We start from the raw sequence: 27,646 nt of genomic DNA on the forward strand, positions 1-27,646 counted from the left end.
ACCTGGTTCTCTGGCTCTACAGCAGCTCTGCTGACCTGGTTCTCTGGCTCTACAGCAGCTCTGCTGACGTGGTTCTCTGGCTCTACAGCAGCTCTGCTGACCTGGTTCTCTGGCTCTACAGCAGCTTTGCTGACCTGGTTCTCTGGCTCTACAGCAGCTCTACTGACCTGGTTCTCTGGCTCTACAGCAGCTCTGCTGACCTGGTTCTCTGGCTCTACAGCAGCTCTGCTGACCTGGTTCTCTGGCTCTACAGCAGCTCTGCTGACCTGGTTCTCTGGCTCTACAGCAGCTCTGCTGACCTGGTTCTCTGGCTCTACAGCAGCTCTGCTGACCTGGTTCTCTGGCTCTACAGTAGCTCTGCTGACCTGGTTCTCTGGCTCTACAGCAGCTCTGCTGACCTGGTTCTCTGGCTCTACAGCAGCTCTGCTGACGTGGTTCTCTGGCTCTAAAGCAGCTCTGCTGACCTGGTTCTCTGGCTCTGGAGCAGCTCTGCTGACCTGGTTCTCTGGCTCTACAACGGCTCTGCTGCCCTGGTTCTCTTACTCTAAGGCAGTTCTGCTGACCTGGTTATCCGGCTCTACAGCAGCTCTGCTGACCTGTTTCTCTGCCTCTACAGCATCTCTACTGACCTGGTTCTTAGGCTCTAGAGCAGCTCTGCTGACCTGGTTCTCTGGCTCTAATGCAGCTCTGCTTACCTGGTTCTCTGGCTCTTAAGCAGTTCTGCTGACCTGGTTCTCTGGCTGTAAAGCAGCTCTGCTGACCTGGTTCTCTGGCTGTAAAGCGGCTCTGCTGACCTTGTTCTCTCCCTCTGAAGCAGCTCTGCTGACCTGGTTCTCTCGCTCTAAAGCAGCTCTGCTGACCTGGTTATCCGGCTCTACAGCAACTCTGCTGACCTGTTTCTCTGCCTCTACAGCATCTCTACTGACCTGGTTCTTAGGCTCTAGAGCAGCTCTGCTGACCTGGTTCTCTGGCTCTAATGCAGCTCTGCTTACCTGGTTCTCTGGCTCTTAAGCAGTTCTGCTGACCTGGTTCTCTGGCTGTAAAGCAGCTCTGCTGACCTGGTTCTCTGGCTGTAAAGCAGCTCTGCTGACCTGGTTCTCTGGCTGTAAAGCGGCTCTGCTGACCTGGTTCTCTGGCTGTAAAGCGGCTCTGCTGACCTGGTTCTCTGGCTCTAGAGCAGCTCTGCTGACCTGGTTGTTAGGCTTTAGAGCAGATCTGCTTACCTGGTTCTCTGGCTCTTAAGCAGTTCTGCTGACCTGGTTCTCTGGCTGTAAAGCAGCTCTGCTGACCTGGTTCTCTGGCTGTAAAGCAGCTCTGCTGACCTGGTTCTCTCCCTCTGAAGTAGCTCTGCTGACCTGGTTCTCTGGCTCTAAAGCAGCTCTGCTGACGTGGCTTCTTTGCTCTACGGCAGATCTGCTGATCTGGTTCTATAGCTCTAAAGCAGCTCTGCTGATCTCGTTCTTAGGCTCTAGAGCAGCTCTGCTGACGTGGTTCTCTGGCTCTAAAGCAGCTCTGCTGACCTGGTTCTCTGGCTCTGGAGCAGCTCTGCTGACCTGGTTCTCTGGCTCTACAACGGCTCTGCTGCCCTGGTTCTCTTACTCTAAGGCAGTTCTGCTGACCTGGTTATCCGGCTCTACAGCAGCTCTGCTGACCTGTTTCTCTGCCTCTACAGCATCTCTACTGACCTGGTTCTTAGGCTCTAGAGCAGCTCTGCTGACCTGGTTCTCTGGCTCTAATGCAGCTCTGCTTACCTGGTTCTCTGGCTCTTAAGCAGTTCTGCTGACCTGGTTCTCTGGCTGTAAAGCAGCTCTGCTGACCTGGTTCTCTGGCTGTAAAGCAGCTCTGCTGACCTGGTTCTCTGGCTGTAAAGCGGCTCTGCTGACCTGGTTCTCTCCCTCTGAAGCAGCTCTGCTGACCTGGTTCTCTCGCTCTAAAGCAGCTCTGCTGACCTGGTTATCCGGCTCTACAGCAGCTCTGCTGACCTGTTTCTCTGCCTCTACAGCATCTCTACTGACCTGGTTCTTAGGCTCTAGAGCAGCTCTGCTGACCTGGTTCTCTGGCTCTAATGCAGCTCTGCTTACCTGGTTCTCTGGCTCTTAAGCAGTTCTGCTGACCTGGTTCTCTGGCTGTAAAGCAGCTCTGCTGACCTGGTTCTCTGGCTGTAAAGCAGCTCTGCTGACCTGGTTCTCTGGCTGTAAAGCGGCTCTGCTGACCTGGTTCTCTCCCTCTGAAGCAGCTCTGCTGAACTGGTTCTCTGGCTCTAGAGCAGCTCTGCTGACCTGGTTGTTAGGCTTTAGAGCAGATCTGCTTACCTGGTTCTCTGGCTCTTAAGCAGTTCTGCTGACCTGGTTCTCTGGCTGTAAAGCAGCTCTGCTGACCTGGTTCTCTGGCTGTAAAGCAGCTCTGCTGACCTGGTTCTCTCCCTCTGAAGTAGCTCTGCTGACCTGGTTCTCTGGCTCTAAAGCAGCTCTGCTGACGTGGCTTCTTTGCTCTACGGCAGATCTGCTGATCTGGTTCTATAGCTCTAAAGCAGCTCTGCTGATCTCGTTCTTAGGCTCTAGAGCAGCTGTGCTGACGTGGTTCTCTGGCTCTAAAGCAGCTCTGCTGACCTGGTTCTCTGGCTCTGGAGCAGCTCTGCTGACCTGGTTCTCTGGCTCTACAACGGCTCTGCTGCCCTGGTTCTCTTACTCTAAGGCAGTTCTGCTGACCTGGTTATCCGGCTCTACAGCAGCTCTGCTGACCTGTTTCTCTGCCTCTACAGCATCTCTACTGACCTGGTTCTTAGGCTCTAGAGCAGCTCTGCTGACCTGGTTCTCTGGCTCTAATGCAGCTCTGCTTACCTGGTTCTCTGGCTCTTAAGCAGTTCTGCTGACCTGGTTCTCTGGCTGTAAAGCAGCTCTGCTGACCTGGTTCTCTGGCTGTAAATCAGCTCTGCTGACCTAGTTCTCTGGCTGTAAAGCGGCTCTGCTGACCTGGTTCTCTCCCTCTGAAGCAGCTCTGCTGAACTGGTTCTCTGGCTCTAGAGCAGCTCTGCTGACCTGGTTGTTAGGCTTTAGAGCAGATCTGCTTACCTGGTTCTCTGGCTCTTAAGCAGTTCTGCTGACCTGGTTCTCTGGCTGTAAAGCAGCTCTGCTGACCTGGTTCTCTGGCTCTAAAGCAGCTCTGCTGACGTGGCTTCTTTGCTCTACGGCAGATCTGCTGATCTGGTTCTATAGCTCTAAAGCAGCTCTGCTGAACTGGTTCTCTGGCTTTGAAGCAGAGCTGCTGAGCTGGTTCTCTGGCTCTAAAGCAGGTCTGCTGACCTGGTTCTCTGGCTCTAAAGCAGTTATGCTTACCTGGTGCTCTGGCTCTAAAGCGGCTCTGCTGACCTGGTTCTCTGGTTCTAAAGCAGTTCTGCTGACCTAGATCTCTCCCTCTAATGCAGATCTTCTGACCTGGTTCTCTGGCTGTAAAGCAGCTCTGCTGACCTGGTTCTCTGGCTCTAAAGCAGCTCTGCTGACGTGGCTTCTTTGCTCTACGGCAGATCTGCTGATCTGGTTCTATAGCTCTAAAGCAGCTCTGCTGAACTGGTTCTCTGGCTTTGAAGCAGAGCTGCTGAGCTGGTTCTCTGGCTCTAAAGCAGGTCTGCTGACCTGGTTCTCTGGCTCTAAAGCAGTTATGCTTACCTGGTGCTCTGGCTCTAAAGCGGCTCTGCTGACCTGGTTCTCTGGTTCTAAAGCAGTTCTGCTGACCTAGATCTCTCCCTCTAATGCAGATCTTCTGACCTGGTTCTCTGGCTTTGAAGCAGCTCTGCTGACCTGGTTCTCTGGCTCCAAAGCAACTATGCTGACCTGTTTCTCTGGCTCTAGAGCAGTTCTGCTGACCTGGTTCTTATGCTCTAGAGCAGCTCTGCTGACCTGGTTCTCAGGCTCTAGAGCAGCTCTGCTGACCTGGTTCTAGAGCAGCTCTGCTGACCTGGTTCTAGAGCAGCTCTGCTGACCTGGTTCTAGAGCAGCTCTGCTGACCTGGTTCTAGAGCAGCTCTGCTGACCTGGTTCTAGAGCAGCTCTGCTGACCTGGTTCTCTGGCACTAGAGCAGCTCTGCTGACCTGGTTCTCTGGCTCTACAGCAGCTCTGCTGACCTGGTTCTTATGCCCTAGAGCAGCACTGCTGACCTGGTTCTTAGGCTCTAGAGCAGCTCTGCTGACCTGGTTCTCTGGCTCTAAAGCAGCTCTGCTGACCTGGTTCTCTGGCTCTAGAGCAGCTCTTCTGACCCGGTTCTTAGGCTCTAGAACAGCTCTGCTGACATGGTTTTCTGGCTCTAAGGCAGTTCTGCTGACCTGGTTATCTGGCTCTACAGCAGCTCTGCTGACCTGGTTCTCTGCCTCTACAGCAGCTCTACTGACCTGGTTCTTAGGCTCTAGAGCAGCTCTGCTGACCTGGTTCTCTGGCTCCAATGCAGCTCTGCTGACCTGGTTCTCTGGCTCTAAAGCAGTTCTGCTGACCTGGTTCTCTTGCTCTAAAGCAGCTCTGCTGACCTGGTTCTCTGGCTGTAAAGCAGCTCTGCTGACCTGGTTCTCTGGCTCTAGAGCAGCTCTGCTGACCTGGTTCTTATGCTCTACAGCAGCTCTGCTGACCTGGTTGTCTGGCTCTCCGGCAGCTCTGCTGACCTGGTTGTCTGGCTCTCCAGCAGCTCTGCTGACCTCTGTCTCTGGCTCTAGAGCAGCTCTGCTGACCTGGGTCTCAGGCTCTATAGCAGCTCTGCTGACCTGGGTCTCAGGCTCTATAGCAGCTCTGCTGACCTGGGTCTCTGGCTCTACAATGACTCTGCTGACCTGGTTCTCTGGTTCTTATGCTTCTCTGCTGACCTGGTTCTCTGGCTCTACAGCAGCTCTGCTGACCTGGTTCTCTGGCTCTACAGCAGCTCTGCTGACCTGGTTCTCTGGCTCTACAGCAGCTCTTCTGACCTGGTTCTCTGGCTCTAAAGCAGCTCTGCTGACCTAGATCTCTCCCTCTAAAGCAGCTCTGCTGATCTGGTTCTCTGGCTTTGAAGCAGCTCTGCTGATCTGGTTCTCTGGCTTTGAAGCAGCTCTGCTGACCTGGTTCTCTGGCTCTAGATCAGCTCTGCTGACCTGCTTCTCACCCTCTAAAGCATCTCTGCTGACCTGGTTCTCTGGCTCTAAAGCAACTCTGCTGACCTGGTTCTCTGGCTCTACAGCAGCTCTGCTGACCTGGTTCTCTGGCTCTAAAGCAGCTCTGCTGACCTAGATCTCTCTCTCTAAAGCAGCTATGCTGATCTGGTTCTCTGGCTTTGAAGCATCTCTGCTGACCTGGTTCTCTGGCTCTAAAGCAGCTTTGCTGACCTGGTTCTCTGGCTCTAAAGCAACTCTGCTGACCTGGTTCTCTGGCTCTAGAGCAGCTCTGCTGACCTGGTTCTCTGGCTCTAGAGCAGCTCTGCTGACCTGGTTCTCTGGCTCTACAGCAGCTCTGCTGACCTGGTTCTCTGGCTCTACAGCAGCTCTGCTGACCTAGTTCTCTGGCTCTACAGCAGCTCTGCTGACCTGGTTCTCTGGCTCTACAGCAGCTCTGCTGACCTGGTTCTCTGGCTCTACAGCAGCTCTGCTGATCTGGTTCTCTGGCTCTACAGCAACTCTGCTGACCTGGTTCTCTGGCTCTACAGCAGCTCTGCTGACCTGGTTCTCTGGCTCTACAGCATCTCTGCTGACCTGGTTCTCTGGCTCTACAGCAGCTCTGCTGATCTGGTTCTCTGGCTCTACAGCAACTCTGCTGACCTGGTTCTCTGGCTCTACAGCAGCTCTGCTGACCTGGTTCTCTGGCTCTACAGCATCTCTGCTGACCTGGTTCTCTGGCTCTACAGCAGCTCTGCTGACCTGGTTCTCTGGCTCTACAGCAGCTCTGCTGACCTGGTTCTCTGGCTCTACAGCAGCTCTGCTGACCTGGTTCTCTGGCTCTACAGCAGCTCTGCTGACCTGGTTCTCTGGCTCTACAGCAGCTCTGCTGACCTGGTTCTCTGGCTCTAAAGCAGCTCTGCTGATCTCGTTCTTAGGCTCTAGAGCAGCTCTGCTGACGTGGTTCTCTGGCTCTAAAGCAGCTCTGCTGACCTGGTTCTCTGGCTCTGGAGCAGCTCTGCTGACCTGGTTCTCTGGCTCTACAACGGCTCTGCTGCCCTGGTTCTCTTACTCTAAGGCAGTTCTGCTGACCTGGTTATCCGGCTCTACAGCAGCTCTGCTGACCTGTTTCTCTGCCTCTACAGCATCTCTACTGACCTGGTTCTTAGGCTCTAGAGCAGCTCTGCTGACCTGGTTCTCTGGCTCTAATGCAGCTCTGCTTACCTGGTTCTCTGGCTCTTAAGCAGTTCTGCTGACCTGGTTCTCTGGCTGTAAAGCAGCTCTGCTGACCTGGTTCTCTGGCTGTAAAGCGGCTCTGCTGACCTGGTTCTCTCCCTCTGAAGCAGCTCTGCTGACCTGGTTCTCTCGCTCTAAAGCAGCTCTGCTGACCTGGTTATCCGGCTCTACAGCAGCTCTGCTGACCTGTTTCTCTGCCTCTACAGCATCTCTACTGACCTGGTTCTTAGGCTCTAGAGCAGCTCTGCTGACCTGGTTCTCTGGCTCTAATGCAGCTCTGCTTACCTGGTTCTCTGGCTCTTAAGCAGTTCTGCTGACCTGGTTCTCTGGCTGTAAAGCAGCTCTGCTGACCTGGTTCTCTAGCTGTAAAGCAGCTCTGCTGAACTGGTTCTCTGGCTCTAGAGCAGCTCTGCTGACCTGGTTGTTAGGCTTTAGAGCAGATCTGCTTACCTGGTTCTCTGGCTCTTAAGCAGTTCTGCTGACCTGGTTCTCTGGCTGTAAAGCAGCTCTGCTGACCTGGTTCTCTGGCTGTAAAGCAGCTCTGCTGACCTGGTTCTCTGGCTGTAAAGCAGCTCTGCTGACCTGGTTCTCTGGCTGTAAAGCAGCTCTGCTGACCTGGTTCTCTCCCTCTGAAGTAGCTCTGCTGACCTGGTTCTCCGGCTCTAAAGCAGCTCTGCTGACGTGGCTTCTTTGCTCTACGGCAGATCTGCTGATCTGGTTCTATAGCTCTAAAGCAGCTCTGCTGAACTGGTTCTCTGGCTTTGAAGCAGAGCTGCTGAGCTGGTTCTCTGGCTCTAAAGCAGGTCTGCTGACCTGGTTCTCTGGCTCTAAAGCAGTTATGCTTACCTGGTGCTCTGGCTCTAAAGCGGCTCTGCTGACCTGGTTCTCTGGTTCTAAAGCAGTTCTGCTGACCTAGATCTCTCCCTCTAATGCAGATCTTCTGACCTGGTTCTCTGGCTTTGAAGCAGCTCTGCTGACCTGGTTCTCTGGCTCCAAAGCAACTATGCTGACCTGTTTCTCTGGCTCTAGAGCAGTTCTGCTGACCTGGTTCTCTGGCTCTACAGCATCTCTGCTGACCTGGTTCTCTGGCTCTACAGCAGCTCTGCTGACCTGGTTCTCTGGCTCTACAGCAGCTCTGCTGACCTGGTTCTCTGGCTCTACAGCAGCTCTGCTGACCTGGTTCTCTGGCTCTACAGCAGCTCTGCTGACCTGGTTCTCTGGCTCTACAGCAGCTCTGCTGACCTGGTTCTCTGGCTCTAAAGCAGCTCTGCTGATCTCGTTCTTAGGCTCTAGAGCAGCTCTGCTGACCTGGTTCTCTGGCTCTAAGGCAGTTCTGCTGACCTGGTTATCCGGCTCTACAGCAGCTCTGCTGACCTGTTTCTCTGCCTCTACAGCATCTCTACTGACCTGGTTCTTAGGCTCTAGAGCAGCTCTGCTGACCTGGTTCTCTGGCTCTAATGCAGCTCTGCTTACCTGGTTCTCTGGCTCTTAAGCAGTTCTGCTGACCTGGTTCTCTGGCTGTAAAGCAGCTCTGCTGACCTGGTTCTCTGGCTGTAAAGCGGCTCTGCTGACCTGGTTCTCTCCCTCTGAAGCAGCTCTGCTGACCTGGTTCTCTCGCTCTAAAGCAGCTCTGCTGACCTGGTTATCCGGCTCTACAGCAGCTCTGCTGACCTGTTTCTCTGCCTCTACAGCATCTCTACTGACCTGGTTCTTAGGCTCTAGAGCAGCTCTGCTGACCTGGTTCTCTGGCTCTAATGCAGCTCTGCTTACCTGGTTCTCTGGCTCTTAAGCAGTTCTGCTGACCTGGTTCTCTGGCTGTAAAGCAGCTCTGCTGACCTGGTTCTCTAGCTGTAAAGCAGCTCTGCTGAACTGGTTCTCTGGCTCTGAAGCAGCTCTGCTGACCTGGTTGTTAGGCTTTAGAGCAGATCTGCTTACCTGGTTCTCTGGCTCTTAAGCAGTTCTGCTGACCTGGTTCTTTGGCTGTAAAGCAGCTCTGCTGACCTGGTTCTCTGGCTGTAAAGCAGCTCTGCTGACCTGGTTCTCTGGCTGTAAAGCAGCTCTGCTGACCTGGTTCTCTGGCTGTAAAGCAGCTCTGCTGACCTGGTTCTCTCCCTCTGAAGTAGCTCTGCTGACCTGGTTCTCCGGCTCTAAAGCAGCTCTGCTGACGTGGCTTCTTTGCTCTACGGCAGATCTGCTGATCTGGTTCTATAGCTCTAAAGCAGCTCTGCTGAACTGGTTCTCTGGCTTTGAAGCAGAGCTGCTGAGCTGGTTCTCTGGCTCTAAAGCAGGTCTGCTGACCTGGTTCTCTGGCTCTAAAGCAGTTATGCTTACCTGGTGCTCTGGCTCTAAAGAGGCTCTGCTGACCTGGTTCTCTGGTTCTAAAGCAGTTCTGCTGACCTAGATCTCTCCCTCTAATGCAGATCTTCTGACCTGGTTCTCTGGCTTTGAAGCAGCTCTGCTGACCTGGTTCTCTGGCTCCAAAGCAACTATGCTGACCTGTTTCTCTGGCTCTAGAGCAGTTCTGCTGACCTGGTTCTTATGCTCTAGAGCAGCTCTGCTGACCTGGTTCTCAGGCTCTAGAGCAGCTCTGCTGACCTGGTTCTAGAGCAGCTCTGCTGACCTGGTTCTAGAGCAGCTCTGCTGACCTGGTTCTAGAGCAGCTCTGCTGACCTGGTTCTAGAGCAGCTCTGCTGACCTGGTTCTAGAGCAGCTCTGCTGACCTGGTTCTAGAGCAGCTCTGCTGACCTGGTTCTAGAGCAGCTCTGCTGACCTGGTTCTCTGGCACTAGAGCAGCTCTGCTGACCTGGTTCTCTGGCTCTACAGCAGCTCTGCTGACCTGGTTCTTATGCTCTAGAGCAGCTCTGCTGACCTGGTTCTTAGGCTCTAGAGCAGCTCTGCTGACCTGGTTCTCTGGCTCTAAAGCAGCTCTGCTGACCTGGTTCTCTGGCTCTAGAGCAGCTCTTCTGACCCGGTTCTTAGGCTCTAGAACAGCTCTGCTGACATGGTTTTCTGGCTCTACAACTTCTCTGCTGCCCTGGTTCTCTGCCTCTACAGCAGCTCTACTGACCTGGTTCTTAGGCTCTAGAGCAGCTCTGCTGACCTGGTTCTCTGGCTCCAATGCAGCTCTGCTGACCTGGTTCTCTGGCTCTAAAGCAGTTCTGCTGACCAGGTTCTCTGGCTGTAAAGCAGCTCTGCTGACCTGGTTCTCTGGCTGTAAAGCAGCTCTACTGACCTGGTTCTCTGGCTCTAGAGCAGCTCTGCTGACCTGGTTCTTATGCTCTACAGCAGCTCTGCTGACCTGGTTGTCTGGCTCTCCAGCAGCTCTGCTGACCTGGTTCTCTGGCTCTAGAGCTGCTCTGCTGACCTGTTAATAGGCTCTAGATCACCTCTGCTGACCTGGTTCTCTGGCTCTACAAAAGCTCTGCTGACCTACTTCTCTGGCTTTGAAGCACCTCTGCTGACCTGGTTCTCTGGTTCTAAAGCAGCTCTGCTGACCTGGTTCTATGGCTCTTAGGCGGCTCTTCTGACCTGGTTCTCTGGCTTTGAAGCAGCTCTGCTGGCCTGGTTTTCTGGCTCTAGAGCAGCTCTGCTGGTGTGGTTCTCTCCCTCTAAAGCAGCTCTGCTGACCTGGTTCTATGGCTCTAAAGCAGTCCTGCTGACCTAGATCTCTCCCTCTAAAGCAGCTCTGCTGACCTGGTTCTCTGGCTCTAGATCAGCTCTGCTGACCTGCTTCTCACCCTCTAATGCATCTCTGCTGACCTGGTTCTCTAGCTCTAAAGCAGCTCTGCTGAAGTGGTTCTTAGGCACTAAAGCAGCTCTGCTGACCTGGTTCTCTGGCTCTACAACGGCTCTGCTGACGTGGTTCTCTGGCTCTAAAGCAGCTCTGCTGACCTGGTTCTCTGGCTCTAAAGCAGCTCTGCTGACCTGGTTCTTAGACTCTACAACGGCTCTGCTGACCTGGTTCTCTGGCTTTAAAGAAGCTCTGCAGACCTGGTAGTCTACCTCTAAAGCAGGCCTACTGACCTGGTTCTCTGGCTCAAGAGCAACTATGCTGACCTGGTTCTCTCCCTCTAAAGCAGGTCTGCTGACCTAGTTCTCTGGCTCTAAAGCAGCTCTGCTGACCTGTGTCTCTGGCTCTAAAGCAGCTCTGCTGACCTGTGTCTCTGGCTCTAGAGCAGCTCAGCTGACCTGGTTCTTAGGCTCTAAAGCAGCTCTGCTGACCTGGTTCTCTGGCTATGAAGCAGCTCTAATGACCTGGTTGTCTCCCTCTAAAGCAGCTCTGCTGGCCTAGTTCTCTGGCTCTAAAGCAGCTCTGCTGACCTGTGTCTCTGGCTCTAGAGCAGCTCAGCTGACCTGGTTCTTGGGCACTAGAACAGCTCTGCCGACCTGGTTCTCTGGCTCTACAACGGCTCTGCTGACCTGGTTCTCTGGCTCTAAAGCAAGTCTGCTGACCTGGTTCTCTGGCTCTAGAGAAGCTCTGCTGACCTGGTTCTCTGGCTCTAGAGAAGCTCTGCTGACCTGGTTCTCTTGCTCTAGAGCAGCTCTGCTGACCTGGTTCTCTGGTTCTACAACGGCTCTGCTGACCTGGTTCTCTGACTCAAAAGCAGTGCAGCTGAGCTGGTTCTATGGCTCTAAAGCAGCTCTGCTGACCTGGTTCTCTGGGTCTAGAGCATCTCTGCTGTCATGCTGTCCTGGTTTTAGGCTCTAGAGCAGCTCTGCTAACCTGGTTCTCTGGCAATAAAGCAGCTCTGCTGACCCTGTTCTCTCCCTCTAAAGCAGCTCTGCTGACCTGATTCTCTGGCTCTAGAGCAGCTCTGCTCTCCTGGTTCTTAGGCTCTAGAGAAGCTCTGCTGACCTGGTTCTCTGGCTCTACAACGGCTCTGCTGACCTGGTTCTCTGGCTCTACAATGGCTCTGCTGACCTGGTTCTCTGGCTCTACAGCAGTTCTACTGACCTGGTTCTCTGCCTCTAGAGCAGCTCTGCTGACCTGGTTCTTAGGCTTTAGAGCAGCTCTGCTTACCTGGTTCTTCGGCTCAAGAGCACCTCTGCTGACCTGGTTCTTAATCTCTAGAGCAGCTCTGCTGACCCGATTCTATGGCTCTAAAGCAGCTCTGCTGAGCTGGATCTGTGGCTTTGAAGCAGCTCTGCTGACCTGGTTCTCTGGCTCTAAAGCAGCTCTGCTGACCTGGTTCTATGGCTCTAAAGCAACTCTGCTGACCTGGTTCTCTGGCTTTGAAGCAGCTCTACTGACCTGGTTCTCTGGCTCTAGAGCAGCTCTGCTGACCTGGTTCTCTACTCCCTCTAAAGCAGCTCTGCTGAACTGATTTCTCTGGCTCTAAAGCAGCTCTGCTGAACTGTGTCTCTGGCTCTAGAGCAGCTCTGCTGACCTGGAACTTAGGCTCTAGAGCAGCTCTGCTGACATCATTCTCTGGCTCTCCAACGGCTCTACTGACCTGGTTCTATGGCTCTACAAAGGCTCTGCTGACCTGGTTCTATGGCACTAAAGCAGCTCTGCTGACCTGGATCTCTGGCTCTAAAGCAGCTCTGCTGACCTGGTTCTCTCCCTCTAAAGTAGCTCTGCTGACCTGGTTCTCTCCCTCTAAAGCATCTCTGCTGACCTGGTTCTCTCCTCCCTCTAAAGCAGCTCTGCTGACCTGATTTCTCTGGCTCTAAAGCAGCTCTGCTGAACTGTGTCTCTGGCTCTAGAGCAGCTCTGCTGACCTGGAACTTAGGCTCTAGAGCAGCTCTGCTGACCTTGTTCTATGGCTCTAAAGCAGTTCTGCTGACCTGGATCTCTGGCTCTAAAGCAGCTCTGCTGACCTGGTTCTTAGGCTCTAATGAAGCTCTTCTGACCTGGTTCTCTGGCTCTACAACGGCTCTGCTGACCTGGTTCTCTGGCTCTAGAGCAGCACTGCTGACCTGGTTCTATATCTCTAGAGCAGCTCTGCTGACCTGGTTCTACGGCTCTAAAGCAGCTCTGCTGACCTCGTTCTCTGGCTCTAAAGCAGCTCTGCTGACCTGGTTCTCTGGCGCTACAACGGCTCTGCTGACCTGGTTCTCTGGCTCTACAGCAGCTCTGCTGACCTGGTTCTCTGGCTCTAGAGCAGCTCTGCTGACCTGGTTCTTAGGCTCTAGAGCAGCTCTGCTGACCTGGTTCTTAGTTTCAAGAGCACCTCTGCTGACCTGGTTAATAATCTCTAGAGCAGATCTGCTGACCTGGTTCTCTGGCTCTAAAGCAGCTCTGCTGACCTGGATCTGTGGCTTTGAAGCAGCTCTGCTGACCTGGTTCTCTGGCTCTAAAGCAGCTCTTCTCACCTGATTCTATGGCTCTAAAGCAGCTCTGCTGACCTGGTTCTCTGGCTTTGAAGCAGCTCTGCTGACCTTGTTCTCTGGCTCTTGAGCAGCTCTGCAGACCTGGTTCTCTCCCTCTAAAGTAGCTCTGCTGACCTGGTTCTCTGGCTCTAAAGCAGCTCTGCTGACCTGTTTCTCTCTCTCTAAAGGAGCTCTGATGACCTGGTTTCTCTGGCTCTAGAGCAGCTCTGCTGACCTGGTTCTCTGCATCTAGAGCAGCTCTGTTGACCTGGTTCTTAGGCTCTAGAGCAGCTCTGCTGACCTGGTTCTTAGTCTCAAGAGCAACTCTGCTGACCTGATTAATAATCTCTAGAGCAGATCTGCTGACCTGGTTCTCAGGCTCTAAAGCAGCTCTGCTGACCTGGATCTCTGGCTCTAAAGAAGCTCTGCTGAAGTGGTTCTTAGGCTCTAAAGCAGCTCTGCTGACCTGGTTCTCTGGAACTACAACAGCTCTGCTGACGTGGTTCTCTGGCTTTAAAGAAGCTCTGCTGACCTGGGTCTATGGCTCTAAAGCAGCTCTGCTGACCTGGTTCTCTGGCTCTAAAGCAGCTCTGCTGACCTGGTTCTCTAACTCTAAAGAAGCTCTGCTGACCTGGTTCTTAGGCTCTAAAGCAGCTCTGATGACCTGTGTCTCTGGATCTAGATCAGCTCAGCTGACCTGGTTCTTAGGCTCTAAAGCAGCTCTGCTGACCTGGTTCTCTGGCTATGAAGCAGCTCTGCTGACCTGGTTGTCTCCCTCTAAAGCAGCTCTGCTGGCCTAGTTCTCTGGCTCTAAAGCAGCTCTGCTGACCTGCGTCTCTGGCTCTAGAGCAGCTCAGCTGTCCTGGTTCTCTGGCTCTACAACGGCTCTGCTGACCTGGTTCTCTGGCTCTAAAGCAAGTCTGCTGACCTGGTTCTCTGGCTCTAGAGAAGCTCTGCTGACCTGGTTCTCTGGCTCTAAAGCAGCTCTGATGACCTGGTTCTCTGGCTCTAAAGCAGCTCTGATTACCTGGTTCTCTGGCTCTAAAGCAGCTCTGCTGACCTGGTTCTCTGGCTCTAAAGCAGCTCTGATGACCTGGTTCTCTGGCTCTAAAGCAGCTCTGATGACCTGGTTCTCTGGCTCTAGAGCAGCTCTGATGACCTGGTTCTATATCTCTAGAGCAGCTCTGCTGACCTGGTTCTCTGGCGCTACAACGGCTCTACTGACCTGCTTCTCTGGCTCTACAGCAGCTCTGATGACCTGGTTCTCTGCCTCTAGAGCAGCTCTGATGACCTGGTTCTTAGGCTCTAGAGCAGCTCTGCTGACCTGGTTCTTAGTCTCAAGAGCACCTCTGCTGACCTGGTTAATAATCTCTAGAGCAGATCTGCTGACCTGGTTCTCTGGCTCTAAAGCAGCTCTGCTGACCTGGATCTGTGGCTTTGAAGCAGCTCTGCTGACCTGGTTCTCTGGCTCTAAAGCAGCTCTGCTCACCTGGTTCTATTGCTCTAAAGCAGCTCTGCTGACCTGGTTCTCTCTCTCTAGAGGAGCTCTGCTGACCTGGTTTCTCTGGCTCTAGAGCAGCTCTGCTGACCTGGTTCTCTGCCTCTAGAGCAGCTCTGCTGACCTGGTTCTTAGGCTCTAGAGCAGCTCTGCTGACCTGGATCTTAGTCTCAAGAGCACCTCTGCTGCCCTGGTTAATACTCTCTAGAGCAGATCTGCTGACCTGGTTCTCTGGCTCTAGAACGGCTCTGCTGACCTGGTTCTATGGCTCTAAAGCAGCTCTGCTGACCTGGATGTCTGCCTCTAAAGAAGCTCTGCTGAAGTGGTTCTTAGGCTCTAAAGCAGCTCTGCTGACCTGGTTCTCTGGCTCTACAACGGCTCTGCTGACGTGGTTCTCTGGCTTTAAAGAAGCTCTGCTGACCTGGGTCTATGGCTCTAAAGCAGCTCTGCTGACCTGGTTCTCTGGCTCTAAAGCAGCTCTGCTGACCTGGTTCTCTAACTCTAAAGAAGCTCTTCTGACCTGGTTCTTAGGCTCTAAAGCAGCTCTGCTGACCTGGTTCTCTGGCTCTACAACGGCTCTGCTGACCTGGTTCTCTGGCTTTAAAGAAGCTCTGCAGACCTGGTAGTCTACCTCTAAAGCAGGCCTACTGACCTGGTTCTCTGGCTCAAGAGCAACTATGCTGACCTGGTTCTCTCCCTCTAAAGCAGGTCTGCTGACCTGGTTTCTCTGGCTCTACAGCAGCTCTGATGACCTGTGTCTCTGGCTCTAGAGCAGCTCAGCTGACCTGGTTCTTAGGCACTAGAGCAGCTCTGCCGACCTGGTTCTCTGGCTCTACAACGGCTCTGCTGACCTGGTTCTCTGGCTCTAAAGCAGCTCTGCTGACCTAGATCTGTGGCTTTGAAGCAGCTCTGCTGACCTGGTTCTCTGGCTCTAAAGCAGCTCTACTCACCTGGTTCTATGGCTCTAAAGCAGCTCTGCTGACCTGGTTTTATGGCTCTAAAGCAGCTCTGCTGACCTGGTTCTCCGGCTTTGAAGCAGCTCTGCTGACCTTGTTCTCTGGCTCTTGAGCAGCTCTGCTGACCTGGTTCTCTCCCTCTAAAGTAGCTCTGCTGATCTGGTTCTCTGGCTCTAAAGCAGCTCTGCTGACCTGGTTCTCTACCTCTAGAGCAGCTCTGTTGACCTGGTTCTTAGGCTCTAGAGCAGCTCTGCTGACCTGATTAATAATCTCTAGAGCAGCTCTGTTGACCTGGTTCTTAGTCTCATGAGCACCTCTGCTGACCTGATTAATAATCTCTAGAGCAGATCTGCTGACCTGGTTCTCTGGCTCTACAACGGCTCTGCTGACCTGGTTCTATGGCTCTAAAGCAGCTCTGCTGACCTGGATCTCTGGCTCTAAAGAAGCTCTGCTGAAGTGGTTCTTAGGCTCTAAAGCAGCTCTGCTGACCTGGTTCTCTGGATCTACAACGGCTCTGCTGACGTGGTTCTCTGGCTTTAAAGAAGCTCTGCTGACCTGGGTCTATGGCTCTAAAGCAGCTCTGCTGACCTGGTTCTCTGGCTCTAAAGCAGCTCTGCTGACCTGGTTCTCTAACTCTAAAGAAGCTCTGCTGACCTGGTTCTTAGGCTCTAAAGCAGCTCTGCTGACCTGGTTCTCTGGCTATGAAGCAGCTCTGCTGACCTGGTTCTCTGGATCTACAACGGCTCTGCTGACCTGGTTCTCTGGCTCTAAAGCAAGTCTGCTGACATGGTTCTCTGGCTCTAGAGAAGCTCTGCTGACCTGGTTCTCTGGCTCTAAAGCAGCTCTGATGACCTGGTTCTCTTGCTCTAGAGCAGCTCTGCTGACCTGGTTCTATGGTTCTACAACGGCTCTGCTGACCTGGTTCTCTGACTCAAAAGCAGTTTAGCTGAGGTGGTTCTATGGCTCTAAAGCAGCTCTGCTGACCTGGTTCTCTGGGTCTAGAGCATCTCTGCTGTCATGCTGACCTGCTTCTCTGGCTCTACAGCAGCTCTGATGACCTGGTTCTCTGCCTCTAGAGCAGCTCTGCTGACCTGGTTCTTAGTCTCAAGAGCACCTCTGCTGACCTGGTTAATAATCTCTAGAGCACCGCTGCTGACCTGGTTCTCTGGCTCTAAAGCAGCTCTGCTCACCTGGTTCTATGGCTCTAAAGCAGCTCTGCTGACCTGGTTCTCTGGCTTTGAAGCAGCTCTGCTGACCTTGTTTTCTGGCTCTTGAGCAGCTCTGCTGACATGGTTCTCTCCCTCTAAAGTAGCTCTGCTGACCTGGTTCTCTGGCTCTAAAGCAGCTCTGCTGACGTGGCTTCTTTGCCTCTACGGCAGATCTGTAAATGTAAATGTCAAGGTACTTATAGAGCGCACTGTCACCAGACGGCCACCTTGCGGTGTCGCCTATGCGGTTTCCTGGCGCTGATACTCATACCGCTGTGGAACCCCTCCTGGCTTTCCCTGTGAAGTGTCCACTCCTGGGCACCCCCAGGGTGAAACCAGGCATCCTTAGCGCTGTTGGGGCCGGTGTGGAGGCTAAGCAAGCTATTGCCCAGAGTTGCAGCGTGGGGCCCGTGATTAGAATAGGCACCGAGGCGAGAATAGACAGGTCCGAGGAAATTGAGCCCGAGCCCCGCCAAGGCGGGAATCGAACCCTGGTCCCTGACCAGAACTCTGCTGATCTGGTTCTATAGCTCTAAAGCAGCTCTGCTGAACTGGTTCTCTGGCTTTGAAGCAGAGCTGCTGAGCTGGTTCTCTGGCTCTAAAGCAGGTCTGCTGACCTGGTTCTCTGGCTCTAAAGCAGGTCTGCTTACCTGGTGCTCTGGCTGAAAAGCGGCTCTGCTGACCTGGTTCTCTGGTTCTAAAGCAATTCTGCTGACGTGGTTCTCTGGCTTTAAAGAAGCTCTGCTGACCTGGTTCTCTGGCTCTACAACGGCTCTGCTGACCTGGTTCTCTGGCTCTAAAGCAGCTCTGCTGACCTGGATCTGTGGCGCTACAACGGCTCTGCTGACCTGCTTCTCTGGCTCTACAGCAGCTCTGATGACCTGGTTCTCTGCCTCTAGAGCAGCTCTGCTGACCTGGTTCTATGGTTCTACAACGGCTCTGCTGACCTGGTTCTCTGACTCAAAAGCAGTTTAGCTGAGCTGGTTCTATGGCTCTAAAGCAGCTCTGCTGACCTGGTTCTCTGGCGCTACAACGGCTCTGCTGACCTGCTTCTCTGGCTCTACAGCAGCTCTGATGACCTGGTTCTCTGCCTCTAGAGCAGCTCTGCTGACCTGGTTCTCTGCCTCTAGAGCAGCTCTGCTGACCTGGTTCTTAGGCTCTAGAGCAGCTCTGCTGACCTGGTTCTTAGTCTCAAGAGCACCTCTGCTGACCTGGTTAATAATCTCTAGAGCAGATCTGCTGACCTGGTTCTCTGGCTCTAAAGCAGCTCTGCTGACCTGGATCTGTGGCTTTGAAGCAGCTCTGCTGACCTGGTTCTCTGGCTCTAAAGCAGCTCTGCTCACCTGGTTCTATGGCTCTAAAGCAGCTCTGCTGACCTGGTTCTATGGCTTTGAAGCGGCTCTGATGACCTTGTTTTCTGGCTCTTGAGCAGCTCTGCTGACCTGGTTCTCTCCCTCTAAAGTAGCTCTGCTGACCTGGTTCTCTGGCTCTAAAGCAGCTCTGCTGACCTGGTTCTCTCTCTCTAGACGAGCTCTGCTGACCTGGTTTCTCTGGCTCTAGAGCAGCTCTGCTGACCTGGTTCTCTGGCTATGAAGCAGCTCTGCTGACCTGGTTGTCTCCCTCTAAAGCAGCTCTGCTGGCCTAGTTCTCTGGCTCTAAAGCAGCTCTGCTGACCTGCGTCTCTGGCTCTAGAGCAGCTCAGCTGACCTGGTTCTCTGGCTCTACAACGGCTCTGCTGACCTGGTTCTCTGGCTCTAAAGCAAGTCTGCTGACCTGGTTCTCTGGCTCTAGAGAAGCTCTGCTGACCTGGTTCTCTGGCTCTAAAGCAGCTCTGATGACCTGGTTCTCTGGCTCTAAAGCAGCTCTGATGACCTGGTTCTCTGGCTCTAAAGCAGCTCTGCTGACCTGGTTCTCTGGCTCTAAAGCAGCTCTGATGACCTGGTTCTCTGGCTCTAAAGCAGCTCTGATGACCTGGTTCTCTGGCTCTAGAGCAGCACTGATGACCTGGTTCTATATCTCTAGAGCAGCTCTGTTGACCTGGTTCTCTGGCGCTACAACGGCTCTACTGACCTGCTTCTCTGGCTCTACAGCAGCTCTGATGACCTGGTTCTCTGCCTCTAGAGCAGCTCTGATGACCTGGTTCTTAGGCTCTAGAGCAGCTCTGCTGACCTGGTTCTTAGTCTCAAGAGCAGCTCTGCTGACCTGGTTCTTAGTCTCAAGAGCACCTCTGCTGACCTGGTTAATAATCTCTAGAGCAGATCTGCTGACCTGGTTCTCTGGCTCTAAAGCAGCTCTGCTGACCTGGATCTGTGGCTTTGAAGCAGCTCTGCTGACCTGGTTCTCTGGCTCTAAAGCAGCTCTGCTCACCTGGTTCTATTGCTCTAAAGCAGCTCTGCTGACCTGGTTCTCTCTCTCTAGAGGAGCTCTGCTGACCTGGTTTCTCTGGCTCTAGAGCAGCTCTGCTGACCTGGTTCTCTGCCTCTAGAGCAGCTCTGCTGACCTGGTTCTTAGGCTCTAGAGCAGCTCTGCTGACCTGGTTCTTAGTCTCAAGAGCACCTCTGCTGCCCTGGTTAATACTCTCTAGAGCAGATCTGCTGACCTGGTTCTCTGGCTCTAGAACGGCTCTGCTGACCTGGTTCTATGGCTCTAAAGCAGCTCTGCTGACCTGGATGTCTGCCTCTAAAGAAGCTCTGCTGAAGTGGTTCTTAGGCTCTAAAGCAGCTCTGCTGACCTGGTTCTCTGGCTCTACAACGGCTCTGCTGACGTGGTTCTCTGGCTTTAAAGAAGCTCTGCTGACCTGGGTCTATGGCTCTAAAGCAGCTCTGCTGACCTGGTTCTCTGGCTCTAAAGCAGCTCTGCTGACCTGGTTCTCTAACTCTAAAGAAGCTCTTCTGACCTGGTTCTTAGGCTCTAAAGCAGCTCTGCTGACCTGGTTCTCTGGCTCTACAACGGCTCTGCTGACCTGGTTCTCTGGCTTTAAAGAAGCTCTGCAGACCTGGTAGTCTACCTCTAAAGCAGGCCTACTGACCTGGTTCTCTGGCTCAAGAGCAACTATGCTGACCTGGTTCTCTCCCTCTAAAGCAGGTCTGCTGACCTGGTTTCTCTGGCTCTACAGCAGCTCTGATGACCTGTGTCTCTGGCTCTAGAGCAGCTCAGCTGACCTGGTTCTTAGGCACTAGAGCAGCTCTGCCGACCTGGTTCTCTGGCTCTACAACGGCTCTGCTGACCTGGTTCTCTGGCTCTAAAGCAGCTCTGCTGACCTAGATCTGTGGCTTTGAAGCAGCTCTGCTGACCTGGTTCTCTGGCTCTAAAGCAGCTCTACTCACCTGGTTCTATGGCTCTAAAGCAGCTCTGCTGACCTGGTTCTATGGCTCTAAAGCAGCTCTGCTGACCTGGTTCTCCGGCTTTGAAGCAGCTCTGCTGACCTTGTTCTCTGGCTCTTGAGCAGCTCTGCTGACCTGGTTCTCTCCCTCTAAAGTAGCTCTGCTGACCTGGTTCTCTGGCTCTAAAGCAGCTCTGCTGACCTGGTTCTCTACCTCTAGAGCAGCTCTGTTGACCTGGTTCTTAGGCTCTAGAGCAGCTCTGCTGACCTGATTAATAATCTCTAGAGCAGCTCTGTTGACCTGGTTCTTAGTCTCATGAGCACCTCTGCTGACCTGATTAATAATCTCTAGAGCAGATCTGCTGACCTGGTTCTCTGGCTCTACAACGGCTCTGCTGACCTGGTTCTATGGCTCTAAAGCAGCTCTGCTGACCTGGATCTCTGGCTCTAAAGAAGCTCTGCTGAAGTGGTTCTTAGGCTCTAAAGCAGCTCTGCTGACCTGGTTCTCTGGATCTACAACGGCTCTGCTGACGTGGTTCTCTGGCTTTAAAGAAGCTCTGCTGACCTGGGTCTATGGCTCTAAAGCAGCTCTGCTGACCTGGTTCTCTGGCTCTAAAGCAGCTCTGCTGACCTGGTTCTCTAACTCTAAAGAAGCTCTGCTGACCTGGTTCTTAGGCTCTAAAGCAGCTCTGCTGACCTGGTTCTCTGGCTATGAAGCAGCTCTGCTGACCTGGTTCTCTGGATCTACAACGGCTCTGCTGACCTGGTTCTCTGGCTCTAAAGCAAGTCTGCTGACATGGTTCTCTGGCTCTAGAGAAGCTCTGCTGACCTGGTTCTCTGGCTCTAAAGCAGCTCTGATGACCTGGTTCTCTTGCTCTAGAGCAGCTCTGCTGACCTGGTTCTATGGTTCTACAACGGCTCTGCTGACCTGGTTCTCTGACTCAAAAGCAGTTTAGCTGAGGTGGTTCTATGGCTCTAAAGCAGCTCTGCTGACCTGGTTCTCTGGGTCTAGAGCATCTCTGCTGTCATGCTGACCTGCTTCTCTGGCTCTACAGCAGCTCTGATGACCTGGTTCTCTGCCTCTAGAGCAGCTCTGCTGACCTGGTTCTTAGTCTCAAGAGCACCTCTGCTGACCTGGTTAATAATCTCTAGAGCACCGCTGCTGACCTGGTTCTCTGGCTCTAAAGCAGCTCTGCTCACCTGGTTCTATGGCTCTAAAGCAGCTCTGCTGACCTGGTTCTCTGGCTTTGAAGCAGCTCTGCTGACCTTGTTTTCTGGCTCTTGAGCAGCTCTGCTGACATGGTTCTCTCCCTCTAAAGTAGCTCTGCTGACCTGGTTCTCTGGCTCTAAAGCAGCTCTGCTGACGTGGCTTCTTTGCCTCTACGGCAGATCTGTAAATGTAAATGTCAAGGTACTTATAGAGCGCACTGTCACCAGACGGCCACCTTGCGGTGTCGCCTATGCGGTTTCCTGGCGCTGATACTCATACCGCTGTGGAACCCCTCCTGGCTTTCCCTGTGAAGTGTCCACTCCTGGGCACCCCCAGGGTGAAACCAGGCATCCTTAGCGCTGTTGGGGCCGGTGTGGAGGCTAAGCAAGCTATTGCCCAGAGTTGCAGCGTGGGGCCCGTGATTAGAATAGGCACCGAGGCGAGAATAGACAGGTCCGAGGAAATTGAGCCCGAGCCCCGCCAAGGCGGGAATCGAACCCTGGTCCCTGACCAGAACTCTGCTGATCTGGTTCTATAGCTCTAAAGCAGCTCTGCTGAACTGGTTCTCTGGCTTTGAAGCAGAGCTGCTGAGCTGGTTCTCTGGCTCTAAAGCAGGTCTGCTGACCTGGTTCTCTGGCTCTAAAGCAGGTCTGCTTACCTGGTGCTCTGGCTGAAAAGCGGCTCTGCTGACCTGGTTCTCTGGTTCTAAAGCAATTCTGCTGACGTGGTTCTCTGGCTTTAAAGAAGCTCTGCTGACCTGGTTCTCTGGCTCTACAACGGCTCTGCTGACCTGGTTCTCTGGCTCTAAAGCAGCTCTGCTGACCTGGATCTGTGGCGCTACAACGGCTCTGCTGACCTGCTTCTCTGGCTCTACAGCAGCTCTGATGACCTGGTTCTCTGCCTCTAGAGCAGCTCTGCTGACCTGGTTCTATGGTTCTACAACGGCTCTGCTGACCTGGTTCTCTGACTCAAAAGCAGTTTAGCTGAGCTGGTTCTTTGGCTCTCAAGCAGCTCTGCTGACCTGGTTCTCTGGCGCTACAACGGCTCTGCTGACCTGCTTCTCTGGCTCTACAGCAGCTCTGATGACCTGGTTCTCTGCCTCTAGAGCAGCTCTGCTGACCTGGTTCTCTGCCTCTAGAGCAGCTCTGCTGACCTGGTTCTTAGGCTCTAGAGCAGCTCTGCTGACCTGGTTCTTAGTCTCAAGAGCACCTCTGCTGACCTGGTTAATAATCTCTAGAGCAGATCTGCTGACCTGGTTCTCTGGCTCTAAAGCAGCTCTGCTGACCTGGATCTGTGGCTTTGAAGCAGCTCTGCTGACCTGGTTCTCTGGCTCTAAAGCAGCTCTGCTCACCTGGTTCTATGGCTCTAAAGCAGCTCTGCTGACCTGGTTCTATGGCTTTGAAGCGGCTCTGATGACCTTGTTTTCTGGCTCTTGAGCAGCTCTGCTGACCTGGTTCTCTCCCTCTAAAGTAGCTCTGCTGACCTGGTTCTCTGGCTCTAAAGCAGCTCTGCTGACCTGGTTCTCTCTCTCTAGACGAGCTCTGCTGACCTGGTTTCTCTGGCTCTAGAGCAGCTCTGCTGACCTGGTTTCTCTGCCTCTAGAGCAGCTCTGCTGACCTGGTTCTCTGCCTCTAGAGCAGCTCTGCTGACCTGGTTCTCTGCCTCTAGAGCAGCTCTGCTGACCTGGTTCTTAGTCTCAAGAGCACCTCTGCTGCCCTGGTTAATAATCTCTAGAGCAGATCTGCTGACCTGGTTCTCTGGCTCTAGAACGGCGCTGCTGACCTGGTTCTATGGCTCTAAAGCAGCTCTGCTGACCTGGATCTCTGGCTCTAAAGAAGCTCTGCTGAAGTGGTTCTTAGGCGCTAAAGCAGCTCTGCTGACCTGGTTCTCTGGCTCTACAACGGCTCTGCTGACGTGGTTCTCTGGCTTTAAAGAAGCTCTGCTGACCTGGGTCTATGGCTCTAAAGCAGCTCTGCTGACCCGGTTCTCTGGCTCTAAAGCAGCTCTGCTGACCTGGTTCTCTGGCTCTAAAGCAGCTCTGCTGACCTGGTTCTCTGGCTCTAAAGCAGCTCTGCTGACCTGGTTCTTAGGCTCTAAAGCAGCTCTGCTGACCTGGTTCTTAGGCTCTAAAGCAGCTCTGCAGACCTGGTAGTCTACCTCTAAAGCAGGCCTACTGACCTGGTTCTCTGGCTCAAGAGCAACTATGCTGACCTGGTTCTCTCCCTCTAAAGCAGGTCTGCTGACCTGGTTTCTCTGGCTCTACAGCAGCTCTGATGACCTGTGTCTCTGGCTCTAGAGCAGCTCAGCTGACCTGGTTCTTAGGCTCTAAAGCAGCTCTGCTGACCTGGTTCTCTGGCTATGAAGCAGTTCTAATGACCTGGTTGTCTCCCTCTAAAGCAGCTCTGCTGGCCTAGTTCTCTGGCTCTAAAGCAGCTCTGCTGACCTGTGTCTCTGGCTCTAGAGCAGCTCAGCTGACCTGGTTCTTAGGCACTAGAGCAGCTCTGCCGACCTGGTTCTCTGGCTCTACAACGGCTCTGCTGACCTGGTTCTCTGGCTCTAAAGCAGCTCTGCTGACCTAGATCTGTGGCTTTGAAGCAGCTCTGCTGACCTGGTTCTCTGGCTCTAAAGCAGCTCTACTCACCTGGTTCTATGGCTCTAAAGCAGCTCTGCTGACCTGGTTCTATGGCTCTAAAGCAGCTCTGCTGACCTGGTTCTATGGCTTTGAAGCAGCTCTGCTGACCTTGTTCTCTGGCTCTTGAGCAGCTCTGCTGACCTGGTTCTCTCCCTCTAAAGTAGCTCTGCTGACCTGGTTCTCTGGCTCTAAAGCAGCTCTGCTGACCTGGTTCTCTCTCTCTAAAGGAGCTCTGATGACCTGGTTTCTCTGGCTCTAGAGCAGCTCTGCTGACCTGGTTCTCTGCCTCTAGAGCAGCTCTGTTGACCTGGTTCTTAGGCTCTAGAGCAGCTCTGCTGACCTGATTAATAATCTCTAGAGCAGCTCTGTTGACCTGGTTCTTAGTCTCATGAGCACCTCTGCTGACCTGATTAATAATCTCTAGAGCAGATCTGCTGACCTGGTTCTCTGGCTCTACAACGGCTCTGCTGACCTGGTTCTATGGCTCTAAAGCAGCTCTGCTGACCTGGATCTCTGGCTCTAAAGAAGCTCTGCTGAAGTGATTCTTAGGCTCTAAAGCAGCTCTGCTGACCTGGTTCTCTGGATCTACAACGGCTCTGCTGACGTGGTTCTCTGGCTTTAAAGAAGCTCTGCTGACCTGGGTCTATGGCTCTAAAGCAGCTCTGCTGACCTGGTTCTCTGGCTCTAAAGCAGCTCTGCTGACCTGGTTCTCTAACTCTAAAGAAGCTCTGCTGACCTGGTTCTTAGGCTCTAAAGCAGCTCTGCTGACCTGGTTCTCTGGCTATGAAGCAGCTCTGCTGACCTGGCTCTCTGGCTCTACAACGGCTCTGCTGACCTGGTTCTCTGGCTCTAAAGCAAGTCTGCTGACATGGTTCTCTGGCTCTAGAGAAGCTCTGCTGACCTGGTTCTCTGGCTCTAAAGCAGCTCTGATGACCTGGTTCTCTTGCTCTAGAGCAGCTCTGCTGACCTGGTTCTACAACGGCTCTGCTGACCTGGTTCTCTGACTCAAAAGCAGTTTAGCTGAGCTGGTTCTATGGCTCTAAAGCAGCTCTGCTGACCTGGTTCTCTGCCTCTAGAGCAGCTCTGCTGACCTGGTTCTTAGTCTCAAGAGCACCTCTGCTGACCTGGTTAATAATCTCTAGAGCAGATCTGCTGACCTGGTTCTCTGGCTCTAAAGCAGCTCTGCTCACCTGGTTCTATGACTCTAAAGCAGCTCTGCTGACCTGGTTCTCTGGCTTTGAAGCAGCTCTGCTGACCTTGTTTTCTGGCTCTTGAGCAGCTCTGCTGACCTGGTTCTCTCCCTCTAAAGTAGCTCTGCTGACCTGGTTCTCTGGCTCTAAAGCAGCTCTGCTGACGTGGCTTCTTTGCCTCTACGGCAGATCTGTAAATGTAAATGTCAAGGTACTTCTAGAGCGCACTGTCACCAGACGGCCACCTTGCGGTGTCGCCTATGCGGTTTCCTGGCGCTGATACTCATACCGCTGTGGAACCCCTCCTGGCTTTCCCTGTGAAGTGTCCACTCCTGGGCACCCCCAGGGTGAAACCAGGCATCCTTAGCGCTGTTGGGGCCGGTGTGGAGGCTAAGCAAGCTATTGCCCAGAGTTGCAGCGTGGGGCCCGTGATTAGAATAGGCACCGAGGCGAGAATAGACAGGTCCGAGGAAATTGAGCCCGAGCCCCGCCAAGGCGGGAATCGAACCCTGGTCCCTGACCAGAACTCTGCTGACCTGGTTCTCTGGCTCTAAAGCAGCTCTGCTGACCTGGTTCTCTGGCTCTAAAGCAACTCTGCTGACCTGGTTCTCAGGCTCTAAAGCAGCTCTGCTGACCTGGTTCTCAGGCTCTAGAGCAGCTCTGCTGACCTGGTTCTCAGACTCTAGAGCAGCTCTGCTGACCTGGTTCTCTGACCCTAGAGCAGCTCTGCTGACCTCGTTCTTAGGCTCTAGAGCAGCTCTGCTGACCTGGTTCTCTGGCTCTAGAGCAGATCTGCTGACCTGGTTCTCTGGCTCTAGAGCAGCTCTGCTGACCTGGTTCTCTGGCTCTAGAGCAGCTCTGCTGACCTGGTTCTCTCTCTCTAAAGAAGCTCTGATGACCTGGTTTCTCTGGCTCTAGAGCAGCTCTGCTGACCTGGTTCTCTGCCTCTAGAGCAGCTCTGCTGACCTGGTTCTTAGGCTCTAGAGCAGCTCTGTTGACCTGGTTCTTAGGCTCTAGAGCAGCTCTGCTGACCTGGTTCTTAGTCTCAAGAGCACCTCAGCTGACCTGATTAATAATCTCTAGAGCAGATCTGCTGACCTGGTTCTCTGGCTCTACAACGGCTCTGCTGACCTGGTTCTATGGCTCTAAAGCAGCTCTGCTGACCTGGATCTCTGGCTCTAAAGAAGCTCTGCTGAAGTGGTTCTTAGGCTCTAAAGCAGCTCTGCTGACCTGGTTCTCTGGAACTACAACGGCTCTGCTGACGTGGTTCTCTGGCTTTAAAGAAGCTCTGCTGACCTGGGTCTATGGCTCTAAAGCAGCTCTGCTGACCTGGTTCTCTGGCTCTAAAGCAGCTCTGCTGACCTGGTTCTCTAACTCTAAAGAAGCTCTGCTGACCTGGTTCTTAGGCTCTAAAGCAGCTCTGATGACCTGTGTCTCTGGATCTAGATCAGCTCAGCTGACCTGGTTCTTAGGCTCTAAACCAGCTCTGCTGACCTGGTTCTCTGGCTATGAAGCAACTCTGCTGACCTGGTTGTCTCCCTCTAAAGCAGCTCTGCTGGCCTAGTTCTCTGGCTCTAAAGCAGCTCTGCTGACCTGTGTCTCTGGCTCTAGAGCAGCTCAGCTGACCTGGTTCTTAGGCACTAGAGCAGCTCTGCCGACCTGGTTCTCTGGCTCTACAACGGCTCTGCTGACCTGGTTCTCTGGCTCTAAAGCAAGTCTGCTGACCTGGTTCTCTGGCTCTAGAGAAGTTCTGCTGACCTGGTTCTCTGGCTCTAGAGAAGCTCTGCTGACCTGGTTCTCTGGCTCTAGAGAAGCTCTGATGACCTGGTTCTCTGGCTCTAGAGAAGCTCTGATGACCTGGTTCTCTTGCTCTAGAGCAGCTCTGCTGACCTGGTTCTATATCTCTAGAGCAGCTCTGCTGACCTGGTTCTCTGGCGCTACAACGGCTCTGCTGACCTGCTTCTCTGGCTCTACAGCAGCTCTGATGACCTGGTTCTCTGCCTCTAGAGCAGCTCTGCTGACCTGGTTCTTAGTCTCAAGAGCACCTCTGCTGACCTGGTTAATAATCTCTAGAGCAGATCTGCTGACCTGGTTCTCTGGCTCTAAAGCAGCTCTGCTGACCTGGATCTGTGGCTTTGAAGCAGCTCTGCTGACCTGGTTCTCTGGCTCTAAAGCAGCTCTGCTCACCTGGTTCTATGGCTCTAAAGCAGCTCTGCCGACCTGGTTCTCTCTCTCTAGAGGAGCTCTGCTGACATGGTTTCTCTGGCTCTAGAGCAGCTCTGCTGACCTGGTTCTTAGGCTCTAGAGCAGCTCTGCTGACCTGGTTCTTAGGCTCAAGAGCACCTCTGCTGCCCTGGTTAATAATCTCTAGAGCAGATCTGCTGACCTGGTTCTCTGGCTCTAGAACGGCTCTGCTGACCTGGTTCTATGGCTCTAAAGCAGCTCTGCTGACCTGGATGTCTGGCTCTAAAGAAGCTCTGCTGAAGTGGTTCTTAGGCTCTAAAGCAGCTCTGCTGACCTGGTTCTCTGGCTCTACAACGGCTCTGCTGACGTGGTTCTCTGGCTTTAAAGAAGCTCTGCTGACCTGGTTCTCTGGCTCTACAACGGCTCTGCTGACCTGGTTCTCTGGCTCTAAAGCAGCTCTGCTGACCTGGATCTGTGGCGCTACAACGGCTCTGCTGACCTGCTTCTCTGGCTCTACAGCAGCTCTGATGACCTGGTTCTCTGCCTCTAGAGCAGCTCTGCTGACCTGGTTCTATGGTTCTACAACGGCTCTGCTGACCTGGTTCTCTGACTCAAAAGCAGTTTAGCTGAGCTGGTTCTATGGCTCTAAAGCAGCTCTGCTGACCTGGTTCTCTGGCGCTACAACGGCTCTGCTGACCTGCTTCTCTGGCTCTACAGCAGCTCTGATGACCTGGTTCTCTGCCTCTAGAGCAGCTCTGCTGACCTGGTTCTCTGCCTCTAGAGCAGCTCTG

Source organism: Triturus cristatus, chromosome 1_1, assembly GCF_964204655.1.
Source record: "Triturus cristatus chromosome 1_1, aTriCri1.1, whole genome shotgun sequence".
NCBI classification, from domain to species: domain Eukaryota; kingdom Metazoa; phylum Chordata; class Amphibia; order Caudata; family Salamandridae; genus Triturus; species Triturus cristatus.